This window comes from Myotis lucifugus, unplaced genomic scaffold (genome assembly GCF_000147115.1).
Source record: "Myotis lucifugus unplaced genomic scaffold, Myoluc2.0 scaffold_21, whole genome shotgun sequence".
Taxonomy (NCBI): Eukaryota; Metazoa; Chordata; class Mammalia; order Chiroptera; family Vespertilionidae; genus Myotis; species Myotis lucifugus.
Window position 1 is genome coordinate 11733000 of NW_005871069.1, and position 13607 is coordinate 11746606.

Below are 13607 nucleotides of genomic sequence, written 5' to 3' on the forward strand. Positions count from 1 at the left end.
GGAAGATTATAAGAGAGGGTTTCACGTGTCAGCAAAAGTTACTGGCGTGCCCTGTTTGGCACACGTGCCAGGAGATCCCGCAATGTGTCTGCCAACAGAACTACAATTCCCAGCATTCCTGGTGATCCCCACACTCTGGGCTTCCGCTTCTGGTCCAGGGGCTGCCACCAGAACTACGATTCCCAGAATTCCTGGTGCTCCCCGCATTCTGGGCTTCCACCCCCAAAGCCGCCCGCTCTCGGTCCACTCTCCTGCTCTGCCAAGCCCCCCAAGCTGCCCGCTCTCCTGCCCCACCCCTGGCCGCTCGGCACCTGTGTGCATGCGCGCTGCCCACAGATGCACCATCTTTTTCAGGTTAATTTGCATACTCACTCCTGATTGGCTGTGGCCGTTGTGGAGGGATTATCAATTTACATATTTGTTTATTATTAGTATAGGTGGTTTCCTGTCTTATGTTTAAGGCCTTTATCCAATTTGAGTTTATTTTTGTGTATGGTGTAAGTTGGTGGTCTAGTTTCATTTTTTTGCATGTATCTGTCCAATTTTCCCAACACCATTTATTGAAGAGACTGTCTTGACTCCATTGTATGTTCTTGCCTCCTTTGTCAAATATTAATTGAGCATAGTGGTTTGGGTTGATTTCTGGGTTCTCTATTCTATTCCATTGGTCTATATGTCTGTTCTTGTGCCAGTACCAGGCAGTTTTGAGAACAGTGGCTTTGTAATACAGCTTGATATCTGGTATTGAGATCCCTCCTACTTTGTTCTTCTTTTTCAGGATTGCTGTAGCTATTCGGGGTCTTCTTTTATTCCAGATGAATTTTTGGAGTCTAGGTCTGTGAAATATGCTGTTGGTATTTTCATAGGGAGTGTATTGAATCTATAGATTGCTTTGGGTAGTATGGGCATTTTATTAATTTTTTAAATTTATTTTTTAAATATTTTTTTATTGATTTCAAAGAGGAAGGGAGAGGGTGAGAGAGATAGAAACATCAATGATGAGAGACAATCATTAATTGGCTGCCTCCTGCACGCCCCCTTCTAGGGATTGAGCCTGCAACTCGGGCATGTGCCCATGATCAGAATCGACCCTTCAGTCTGCAGGCCGACACTCTATCCACTGAGCCACACCAGCTTGGGCTAGTATGTACATTTTAATGATGATGATTCTACCAATCCATGAACATAGTATGTTCTTCCATCTGTTTATGTCTTCCTCTATCTCTTTTTTTAGTGTCCTGTAGTTTTCCGAGTACAGGCTGAGACAGAATCTTAAAAGATTTATTATGTGAAGTATGTATGCTGCTTCAGGGTCTTCGTATTTTGCCTTTCTAGTGCTCATTTGGAGCTCTAACTATCAAGTAAAGAGATCCGACAAGAATTGTATGGCATTGCTCAATAGTGCCAGGAACTGATCTATATACCCTTGGATACAGTAAAGTTGACAGGACTAGGCACAATTTGTGCAGTCTTTGCTTTCTGGGGCATCAGGTGTGGACAGCAAACAAATAAAGAACAAGGTAAATTTGGATTTATATCCTGTGGTGGAGAATTGAATTGGGGATAGAATATTTTAAATTGGGTGGTCAGGAACTGCATTTTAGCAGAGGTGTGAATGATGAGAAAAAGCCAGAGGTGCTAAGTTCTGAGGGCAGTGGGGTTTTAGCCAAGAGATATGGTAAATTAAGAGGCCCCCAAGCAGGATCAAGCATGGGAATAGGGAAGCATGGTAGAATATAGGGTCACGGAGGAGGTAGGCAAGGTCCATATCCTATATAACCTTCTAACCATGCTTAATGAGTTTAGGATTTTATTTTCAGAGCAATGGGAAACAATAGTAGGGGTTTTAACAGGGCCTGGTTTGTGGAGATAGGTTTTAAGTGGTAAGAGAACTGGTTTGAGGAAGAGAGAGTGGTGGTTTGGATTAAGATGGTTGCAGTGGAGGTTCTGAAAAATGGTCAGGCCTAGTATATTTTGGGAGAAATAGCTGACAGCTTATTAAAGGGTTAAGGTATGAAGGAAAGAGAAAAGTAAAGGATATCTCCTGGGTTTTTGGTCCAAGCTAGTACTGACTTGCGATTCCTTTTTTTGATGGGGAAGCCCAGAGAAATAATGGCTTCAGAATAGGGGAATCGAGTTTTGTTTTGGCTGCATTAAATTTAAGGCAACAATAGAAATACAAATCTAAAACCAGGCACAAGGTATTTAACAGAGAGATACTGATATTTTGCTATTTTTCTGAAGGGCTGTGTTAATTCACTTTCTGTTTTAAAGGAACCAGAGAAGTTAGTACTGTTCTATTTGGCAGATTGTTTAAAGAAATCAGATACTGAGTAAATAAAGTAAGGTAGCATTCTTAGGTTATTAGGTCAAAAGAAGCTTATATCTTTTTTTCTTTCTTTGAGTTTTTGTTTTATTGTTTATGAGTATTTGAGATTGGTGTTTGTAGGAGTATTTCAACTTAGATGGTGGATCATAATTGCTAGTTGTGAGAGTAAGAAATGGTCAGTTGAGACTAGTAAATTTATGCATATTTAAAATTTGTAGCCACATGATTTTTTTTGTGTGTGTGTGGTGGGGGAGAGCATTTCTTGAGCTATTTATTTTAACTGATGATTTATTTCTATTACACGTAGATAGTTTTCTGTTTTTGAGGTGTTTTAACACTAGTTTCCAATTTTAGATATAGCTGTTCGATATATATTCAGTAAAATAGCACAACCTTACTATTTTTTTTTAAATATCTTTTATTGATTTTTTACAGAGAGGAAGGGAGAGAGATAGAGAGTTAGAAACATCGATGAGAGAGAAACATCGATTAGCTGCCTCCTGCACAACCCCTACTGGGGATGTGCCTGCAACCAAGGTACCATGCCCTTGACCGGAATCGAACCTGGGACCCTTCAGTCCGCAAGCCGACGCTCTATCCACTGAGCCAAACCAGTTAGAACTCAACCTTACTATTTTTAAGGCATTGCTTAATATTTTTTGGGGGGATCTAGGTGGGTGAAAAATGAAATTCAGAAAATCATTTAATGAAATAAATGGGACATATTCTATGACTTGAAAATCTTGACATTAAGATTCTCCAGTTTTTGACAAGGATATTAGCCACTATTTGGTAGCATAAATTAAAAAACCAAAGTTATAGAGTAATTTTAGCAAGAATCAGGTGACCATTAAAAGTGTTCTAAAGTTTAAATTTGTGAGTGCATGGGAGAGCACAGAGAAATGCCAGTTCTGTAGAAAATCTATACCCATATCTTAGATTGCATGTTTTCATTATTGATAGATTTATTTTTAAGTCTGTTCCTTTTTGCTAGGAATTTTTTCTTTTTTAAAGAAACACAGTTTGTAACACATTTCTTCATTAGGTGAACTGCAAAGTTAGTCTCATTTTAATGGTATGTTATGAGGTAAATGGCTATTAAATAGTTTATTTTTCTTGTATGAAAGGAATTATGGTCTTTTATATGATTTTTAAAATATTTTTATTGATTTTTAGAGAGAGAAACTTCAATCGGCTGCCTCCTGCATGTGCCCTAAGAATCAAACTGGCAAACTTTTGGTGCATGGGATGATGCTCAACCAACTGAACCACACTGTCCAGGGCTAGACTTGACTGTATTTTAATCTATCAGTTACATGCTATCCTATCTAATAAAAGAGAAACATGGTAATTAGCCGTACATCCGCTACCCTTCCCATTGGCTAATCAGGGCAATATGCAAATTAACTGCCAGCCAAGATGGCGACCGGCAGCCATGCACTGAAGCAAACAGGGAGGCTTGCTTGCTCCAGTGATGGGGGACTCCAATGTTCCCCGCCTGACTTGCCGGCCTCTCAGCTGCAACTCTAAGCAACTATGTTGCAAATATAGAAGCTAAACCAAACCCCAGAAACCTGCTTTAGTCAGCCGGACTTCAGCCAGCCGGACCGCAACATTGTATCAAATACAGAAGGTAAACAAAGGCCAGAAACCTGCTTTCAGCAGCCGAGGCCTCAGAGCTAAAGCTGGCCCAGAATAAAAAAAAAAAAAAAAGGAAAAAAGGAGCGGTTGGGAGCTTCAGTCACCCGCCAGCCTGAAAACGACCCTCAGCCCCTCAGCCAGGCTGGCCAGGCACCCCAGTGGGGATCCCCACCCTGATCCAGGACACCCTTCAGGGCAAACCAGCCGGCCCCCACCCCTGCACCAGGCCTCTATTCTATATAGTAAAAGGGTAATATGCCTCCCGGCACCGGGATCAGCAGAGCCGCGAGGCCTCCCGGCACCAGGATCAGCGTGACAGGGGACAGCGCCCAAACTCCCTGATCGCCCTGCGACTCTGTGTGTGAGAGGGGGCGGGGCCACAACCTCCCTATCCGCCCTGCTCTGTTCGTGACAGGGGAAGGCGCCCCAACCCCCTGATCGGCCCTGCTCTGTGCCTGATAGGGGGGAGCTCCCCAACCCCCTGATCCGCCTGCGGCTCTGTGTGTGACAGGGTGTGGCGCCCCAACCCCCTGATCGGCCCTGCTCTGTGGGTGATAGAGGGCAGCACCCCAACCCCCCCTCCACGGGCCCTGCTCTGTGTGTGACAGGGTAGAGCCATAACCTCTCCATCGGCCCTGCCCTGAGTGTGACAGTGGCGGCGCCCCAACCCCCTGATCGGCCCTGCTCTGTGGGTGATAGAGGGTGGCGCCCCAACCCCCTGATCCGCCCTGCTCTGTGTGTGACAGGGGGCGGTGCCCCAACTCCCCTATTGGCCCCACTCTGTGAGTGACAGGGGGGAGCTCCTCAGCCCCCTGATGTGCCCTGCTCTGTGCGTGACAAGGGGAGCTCCCCAACCCCCTGATGGGCCCTGCTCTGTGTGTGACAGGGGGGAGCTCCTCAACCCCTGATGGGCCCTGCTCTGTGTGTGACAGGGGGGAGCTCCTCAACCCCTGATGGGCCCTGCTCTGTGTGTGACAGGGGGGAGCTCCTCAACCCCCTGATGGGCCCTGCTCTGTGTGTGACAGGGTACGGAGCCCCAACCCCCCGATGGGCCCTGTTCTGTGCATGACAGGGGGCAGCGCCCCAACCCTCTGATCCGCCCTGCTCTGTGTGTGACAGGAGGCGGTGCCCCAACTCCCCTATTGGCCCTACTCTGTGAGTGACAGGGGGAGCTCCTCAACCCCCTGATCGGCCCTGCTCTGTGCGTGTCAGGGGGGAGCTCCTCAACCCCCTGATCGGCCCTGCTCTGTGCGTGTCAGGGGGGAGCTCCTCAACCCCCTGATCGGCCCTGCTCTGTGCGTGACAGGGGGGAGCTCCTCAACCCCCTGATCGGCCCTGCTCTGTGCGTGACGGGGTGGCGCCGCAACTTCCCTATCGACCCTGCCTTGAGTGTGACAGGGGGCTGTGCCCCAACCCCCGAATCGGCCCTACCCTTAGCGTGACTAGGGGTGGCATCGCAACCTCCCAATCCACCCTGCTCTGTGCATGACAGGGGGCAGCGCCCCAACTCCCCAGTCGGCCCTGCTCTGAGCCCGACCAGGGGCTGCACCTAGGGATTGGGCCTGCCCTCTGCCACCTGGGAGCAGGCCTAAGCCAGCAGGTCATTATCTCCTGAGGGGTCCCAGACTGCGAGAGGGCACAGGATGGGCTGAGGGACCCCCTCTCCCCCCCCCCCCAGTGCACAAATTTTTGTGCACCGGGCCTCTAGTTCATTATAAATAAATAAATCCCAGAGGCACTGTTTTATGTATTTTTATTCATACATTCCATGTCTCCTTTTTTATGACTGTGTTCTGAAAGAATAAAATGACCTGGTAGAGCAATGTCTATTAATCACAAGATGTTGTGATATTGTAAAAATTTGATGTTAGTTAATTCTAGTATATAAAACATATTTTTAAAAATACATTTTTATAGATTTCGGAGAGGAAGGGAGAGGGAGAGAGAGATAGAAACATCAGTGATGAGAGAAAACGATCGTTTGGCTGCCTCCTGCACACCCTCACTGGGGATCGAGTCCACAACCCAGGCATATACCCTGACCAGGAATTGAACTGTGACCTCCTGGTTCATAGGTCGATGCTCAATTAACTGAGCAACGCTGGCCGGGCAAAATATTTTTTAATGTTAAGGCTTTGATTAACATATACCTGGGTGTTTTTTAGCATGGTAGATGTTAGTTTGTGTTTTATTCTATTAGTTCCCAATATGACCTGGTCCCTACCTCCTTCTCTAGACTCTATTACCTCAAGGCATTTCCTCCTCATTAATTTAACTGTGCCTGTTTGGCCATCCTTCCCACCCCACAACCCTCCCAGTTGTGAAAAGACAGTTTCTGGCTCTAACATTTGCCTGGCAAATTCTTGCTGCTCCATCCTCAGTCTGTCTATTATACTGATCCTTTAGATCTCTGCTTAAGTAGCACTTCCTTTGACAGGTTGCCATTTACTACATGACCTAAAATAGGTCTCTACTCTTTCTTGATAGACTCTATTTTTCTGTAATTGGTAACAAATTCCATTACTTATAATTTATGTGTTTAATAACCATCCTCCCAACTCAGGCTAAAAAATCTTGAGAATAAGGACTATATTTTATTTACAACTGTTTACTTAGCATTTCATGGTGAAGTTAGGCTAGATCTAGGATTTTTTAATTCAAAATACTTTCATTCCACAACAATTTTCTCACTGCTTTTTATTCCAGCTGCTTATATATAGTAGTCAATGAAATGTGGGTTAACCTACAGTCCCTTATCAGCAATTCCATATTTAAAACTCTGTAGAAAATAGGTTTTATCAAATTAAAAAATAATAATAATAATAAATGTGAAAAAAACATGAGGTAATTTATGTGCTTTATTCCACTTAGGATGAACAAGCTTACATTATTTTTGCAGCAATAATAGATGTTTTTGTGAGGTTCTCTCACAGACTACTAGAGGCATTGCTTAATATGAGATGCTTCTGAAAACTCCTGGACTGAGGAGGTTGTATTTGCTTGACTTTGCTCTTGAGTTTAGGTGAATCACTTAAATGGTGCTGATAAGATTGAACTAGATCAGTGGTCCGCAAACTGCGGCTCGAGAGCCACATGCGGCTCTTTGGCCCCTTGAGTATGGCCACGAAGTTTCAATCGCACTGTACGTGCGCGCCCACACGTGGTATTTTGTGGAAGAGCCACACTCAAGGGGCCACAGTTTGCTGACCACTGAAATAGATTTACAACTCAGGTACCTTCCGACTCTAGAATTAGATTTCACATCCTTTTTATTGATTACATAAACATGATACTTGTTATGATAGATAGGTGATAGGTTACTTCAGAATTTAGATTTACTTTGTGTTGTTTACATATTCAATGAAAAGCAAATTAAATGCTGTTATTTATGGGTATATGTGTTGCCAAATTATAAATATTATATTTTTAGTACTTATGGTTGCTCTGTATATTTCTCAGAGCACTGAGTGAAAGTTTGGTAACTAATTTACATATCCCATTGTAAATTAGAAACTGCTAGAGAATAGTGAAGATGTATTTCTGATTTAATCGTTCTTGGCTATATTTAGAAGGAGTTCATTATTTATAGATGCTTTTCATGTAGGTAATAACATAGTAAGCACATCTGTTGATGAGTATCTGGACTTTTTATTCATCAGATTGAATTAGAAAATACGAAAATGTTTTGGTAAGCAATTCTTTATAAAGAAGTATTAAATCTACAAAAAAACATTTTATGCTTTCTTTTCTTTGATCCTTGTATTACCTGATGAATATGTTGGTACAAGAGATATTTCCGTTTTACAGAGAAAGATACTAAGCTCTAAGAAGTTTTGACTTTGCCAGGGTTATACACCTAGTGAGAGGCAGAGGTGAAAGTGGACTTTGAAAGGTAGTCATTTATTTTTAAGTTCACTATTCTACTTATCCTGTATAATAAAGAGGTAATATGCAAAGTGACCATCACACCCTCACACAAGATGGCTGGCAGGGGAGGGCAGTTAGGGGCAACCAGGCCTGCAGGGGAGGGCATTTGGGGGGGACCAGGCCTGCAGGGAAGGACAATCAGGCCGGCAAGGAAGCAGTTAGGCATTGATCAGGCTGGCAGGGGAGTGGTAGGGTGGGATCAGGCTTGCAGGCAGAAGCAGTTAGGGGCATTCAGGCAGGCACCCAGCCAAGTGGGTGGGACCCACCATTCCCGGATTGTGAGAGGGATTTCCCAGATTGGAGAGGGTCCAGGCTGGGCTGAGGGACACCCCCCCCCCCCCCCCGCAGTGCACGAATTTCATGCACCGGGCTTCTAGTATACAATATTGTCATTTAAATATAGAACTTTTTATTATACATCATAAAGAATATAAAATTATCTAAATTTCCTTATCTTGATTATAGATATTTTATGTCATCTTCATTTTATTTACCCTTAGAATGGAAGGTGACCATAGTGGTTTTGTTTATTTGCTCCTGAAAGCTTGTTTTTAGGCTGCTGTTAATACATATATTATTGTTATTAATATTATTTGAGTTTTATGATATCCAAGAAGTAACTTAAGATTTTCTATTTAAAACAAAAACATAAAAAGATACCTAGACATGGTGATTTATCTTGTTTCAGCTTCAAAATACTTTTTATTTTATAAATTAACAGTGAAGATATTTAATATTTCTTTAAATCTTAGCAGTAAAACATGTTTGGCTTAATACTTAAATTTCCACTTTTAATATTAGCATTGGTAGTAATACTTAACATGCTTTCTTTTAAAATACAGTAATATTATAACTTTCTTGCAGTTGTACAATCTTAAACTATTATTTAGTTTAAAAAGCTTTACATATTATACTTTATGACATACATTCAAAATTGATGAAAAACCCTGAACAATTAATTAGAGTGCCTCTAATCTAATTATAATTTAAATCATTCTACCTTTAAACACTCCTTCCTGACAGAAAAGTATTTGTATATATTTTTTCAAATATAAATTCATTAAAATACATTTTATTTCAGATTACTTTAAACAATGTGCCTGTTTTAGCCATTTTGAAAATCTGATTGTAAGATTTGGTTTAAAAATTTTTTTTAATATATATTTTATTGATTTTTTACAGAAGGGAAGGGAGAGGGATAGAGAGTTAGAAACATCGATGAGAGAGAAACATCGATCAGCTGCCTCCTGCACACCCCCTACTGGGGATGTGCCCACAACCAAGGTACATGCCCTTGACCAGAATCGAACCTGGGACCCTTTAGTCCATAGGCCAACGCTCTATCCACTGAACCAAACCGGTTAGGGCTTGGTTTAAAATTTTAAAAGTGTGGACTGCAGTAAATGTCTTATACTATTACTGTATTTTATACTCTTGTGGGAGTTTGGTAATCAGAAGTAAGAAGTTGTGTTTCTTATTGTTCGATATACTTAAGAAATCCAAGCCATAAAGTCTTAAAATTTTGCCTCAAACTGCCTGACCATGGTAATTTTGGTTCTAAGTCAGGATTGTTTTTTTGGTGTTTTATTTACTCCTCACCTGAGGATATGTTTTATTGATTTTAGAGAGAGAGGAAGGTGGTAGGAGAGAGAAACATCAATTGGTTGCCTTCCATATGCACCCCGACCGAGGGTTGAACTGGCAACCTAGGTGTACAGGGTGACACTCCAACCGAGTCACCCAGCTAGCGCTAAGCCATGATTGTTTTAAATCCTATATAATAGAAGTCTAATATGCAAATAAACCAAACGGTGGGACAACCGAACAACTGGTCGCTGTGACGTCCGCTAACCACCAGGGGGCATGTGTGGAACATGACGGGCGTCAGCAACAGGCGGCAGAGTGTGGAACATGGTGGGCGTAGGCTGTGATGGGTTGTTAGAGCAGGTGAGCGGGGGCGCCAGACAGCCTGTCGCTGTCATTGGGGCGAGCCTCTGGTAGTTACTGAAAATTCTTTCCTCCTGTGCGCCTCAGTCCCACCTGGCACTCGCACCTGCTGCTGGCACCAACCCCGCTCACACCCGCTGCTGGCTCCGACCCCAATCACTCCATGCCGTCAGTGGGTGCAAGTGGGGCCGGCGCCATCAGCACGTGGGAGTGGCAGCAGTGGCAGCAAGGCTGCTGGCAGATGGGGGACCAGGGCCGCGGTGGGAAGAGCCGGGTGGGGGCGTGGAGGATGGGCCAAGACCCTGTGCCCACCGTAGCCTCAGCCCACAGTTCCTTTCAAGGTGCACAAATTCGTGCACTGGGTCCCTAGTATAATTATACTTATGTTGGCTCCCTTTGAGCATTTTCTTTGCACTACATGCAATGTTTTTAGTAGAATTCTGTTCTCATTAATGAAATCTGGCGATTTTGATTATACAATGAAAAATTCTTGTCATCTGAGCAAGTAGTGCAAATTCATTTATTAGAATTCTTCCAAAAGATTTAGGTAGCAAACTATATGGAAGAATTGTAGTGCTCTCCTTAAAATGAGGAGTAACAGGATTTCAGTTAACATTATCAGAAATCACTATCTATATGTGTGTGTGTGTGTGTATGTGTATATGTATATATATGGCTAATATGCAAAGTGTCCCTGCGGGAGTTTGGGAGACTGGGAGTTCTGTCGCTTGCTATGACGTGCGCTGACCACCAGGGGGTGGTGCAGAATGAAGGAAGCCCCCGGCCGGCAGCCGGGGAAGAGAGGCCCCCAGCTGGCAGCTGAAAGAAAGGCCTTGGCCGACAGCCAGAAGGCCCCGATTGGCCCTGATCACCGGCCAGGCCTAGGAACCCTACCCATGCACAGATTTCATGCACTGGGCCTCTAGTATGAATATAAAATTGCTCAGTGTGACATTTATTCATATATGTTACCCTCTTCTATCTGGGACTTGGGTAATGAAGTGTATATTTGACTCTGTTTTGCCAGTTGGAAAGGCTCCAAAAACAAGGAGACATTTGTACATGTGCAGATGTTGGCAGGGTTCCCTTTTTTCCTGTTGTCAAAGGCCATTTTGTTTTCACAAAGATATATTTGTATCTATTTTACAATATGGCATGTGAATAATACACGACAATTATATGGAGGAGTGTTTTGTTTTAGTTTTTGCATGTTAAAACTATATAATATTATATATTTACTTATTTTTAGTGATTTTATTTTTTATGCCAGTGACTTTATACATGAATACTTCTGGGAAACAGTTAAATCTTTTGTAAACATTTTGTCTAAATTTTCAAGGTCATGTAAATAATTAAGTTGGGAGGAAAAGTTGAAAATAACGTGGTTAGCAAACAGTTTTTTGCACTTCACATTGGACAGGAGGCAATCTTTCACTTTTCACAATGCCCTAAAAAAAGAAAAAATCCTCAAGTATAAGATTAAAAATGTGTTTTCTCCTAATTGCTAAAGAGTCAATAAATATTTTCTCTGAACAGAAATTAAATCAATTATATCTAAAGATTCATATTGTCATATCTAAATTTTTAATTTATATAATTAGTGTTTTATCACAAAACTGAAGATGTTAAAATAAAAAATAAACAAGTTACATATAAAACTAGTTGTGTACTGATAGAATGGAAATGAAACACAAATGAAAATAGGTAATTATTTGGATGCTGTGAGTTTTAAAATCTTTTGTTTAAAGTGATAAAATTTTAATGTAAGACTGTTAAGTTTGTCAATTTTATAAAAGCTAAGGCTAAAGTTAATATTACTTACTTTCTTGAGAAGTTCAAGAAGAAAAGCCCCATCTCCAGCTCTCTTAACACATATGGATTGTTTAATTTTTATCAATAGAAATAGGCACATTTCTATTCTGCAGTGTTTTCCGTTGTTTTCCCTGCAGTACTGGTATAAACATCATTTTCTCAGAATTTTTTTTTCCAATTTAAGAAAGGTGTTAGGCTGAAGGAATGGCTCTTAAAACATACCTTGTCCTACCGGTTTTGCTTAGTGGTTAGAGCATCGGCCTGCGGACTGAAGGGTCCTGGGTTTGAGTCCGGTCAAGGGCACATGCCCAGGTTGTAGGCTCGATTCCCTGTAGGGGCCGTGTAGGAGGCAGCCAATCAATGATTCTCTCTAATCATTGGTGTTTCTTTCTCTCTCTCTCTCTCTCTCTCTCTCTCTCTCTCTCTCCCCGCCCTTCCTCTCTGAAATCAATAAAAATATATTTATAAAACAAACAAATAAAACACACCTCCTCTGGTCATATGATTTTCCAAGAAGTTCTTTAAAATATTACTTCCCGTCCTTTTGTCGGTGGGCATTTTAGCACTAGAAAGTACCTCAGATAAAGCCTATCGTTTTATTTAATTTGAAAATAATTGTTCATCGTCATGGAAGGTTTCTGTTTTAGGACATTAATCCTCCCAGTAGTTATAATAAAATCTGCTAGAAAACCTTGCTAAGATAGGGGTAGGTTAAAAGACACTTCCCAGAATCCTCTGAATTCCACCCCTAGAACCTGCACCACTTCTTAGTAACTAACACTTATTATATTCGTAACTAGATACCTGGTGCATGGATTCGTGCACCAGTGGGGTCCCTCAGCCTGGCCTGCACCCTCTCACGATCCGGGACCCCACTGATGCACGATCGGGCCAGGAGGGACCACTGGAGGGCTTCAGGGCGTGTCCAGCCTATCTCGCCCAGTCCCCATAGGCCAGACCCCATCAGGAAGCTAACCTACCGGTCAGAGCGTCTGCCTCTTGGTGGTCAGTGCGCATCATATCTACCAGTTGAATGGTTGCTTGGGCTTTTATGTATATAGACTAGAGGCCTGATGCGCGAAATTCGTGCGCAGGTACGGTCCCTAGGCCTGGCCTGCGATCAGGGCCATCTTCCCCAGCTGCCCACAGCCGGCCCCGCCTCCCCCCTCTCCCCCCCCCGCTGCCACCCACCCCTGCTTCCCTGTTTGCCATCAGTTGATCGGTGCCTGATGGCCGGGGGAAGGGACCGAGAGGTCAGCTATTCCTGCCTGCTCACCAGCCCCGCCCCCACTGCGGATCCCCCTCTATGTGTGGGGTGACTGGAGGGGTGGGGGCCTTGGCCTGGCGCCCTCTGTGTCCCCCACCACCCACCCCCAGTTTCCTGTTCATCCCTGCTGGCCAGGGAAAGGGACCAAGAGGTGGTCAGTGCCCCTCATAATGACTGGTCCAGTGGTCTTTCGGGTCCTTCTGCTGTTAGGGTGAATTTGCATATTACCCTTTTATTATATAGGATAGATTATTTGTTTGGTATCTGTCTTCTAACATCTTTATTTTAGAGACTCTGTTTTGTTCGCTCTTATTGCCAGCCGAAGCACAGTGCCTGGTGTGTGGTAAATACATGCTGACTAATAGGCCTGCAGTGGTGTCCATTCAAAAGAAAGGATTGGTTGATTGTCATTACATACATCAAAAAGATAAAGGAAACATAAAATACTTTAAAATTTTCTAATAAAGTATCTTTTGTTGTTTGGTCAATTTGGTCTGAGATTTTAATAAGCGATACTTTTTTTAGCTTTATAATATAAAGCTATTTTTTTTTTAATTTTTTCAGAACCATAGTAAAGGTATGAGCTGGAAAAGAAATGACATTTCTCTCTGCTTCACTATTGACTACAACAAGAAAATCCAAGCTCATGCCTAGTAGCAATCTCTACTGAAAGGATCTGGGAAT

At 42.9% G+C, this 13607-nt stretch overlaps 1 protein-coding gene across 1 annotated transcript in view; it reads left to right on the forward strand.

The window, feature by feature from the left end:
* The window catches only part of CUNH3orf58 (chromosome unknown C3orf58 homolog), a 38975-nt gene that overhangs the window by 18442 nt on the left and 6926 nt on the right, over nt 1-13607 (forward strand).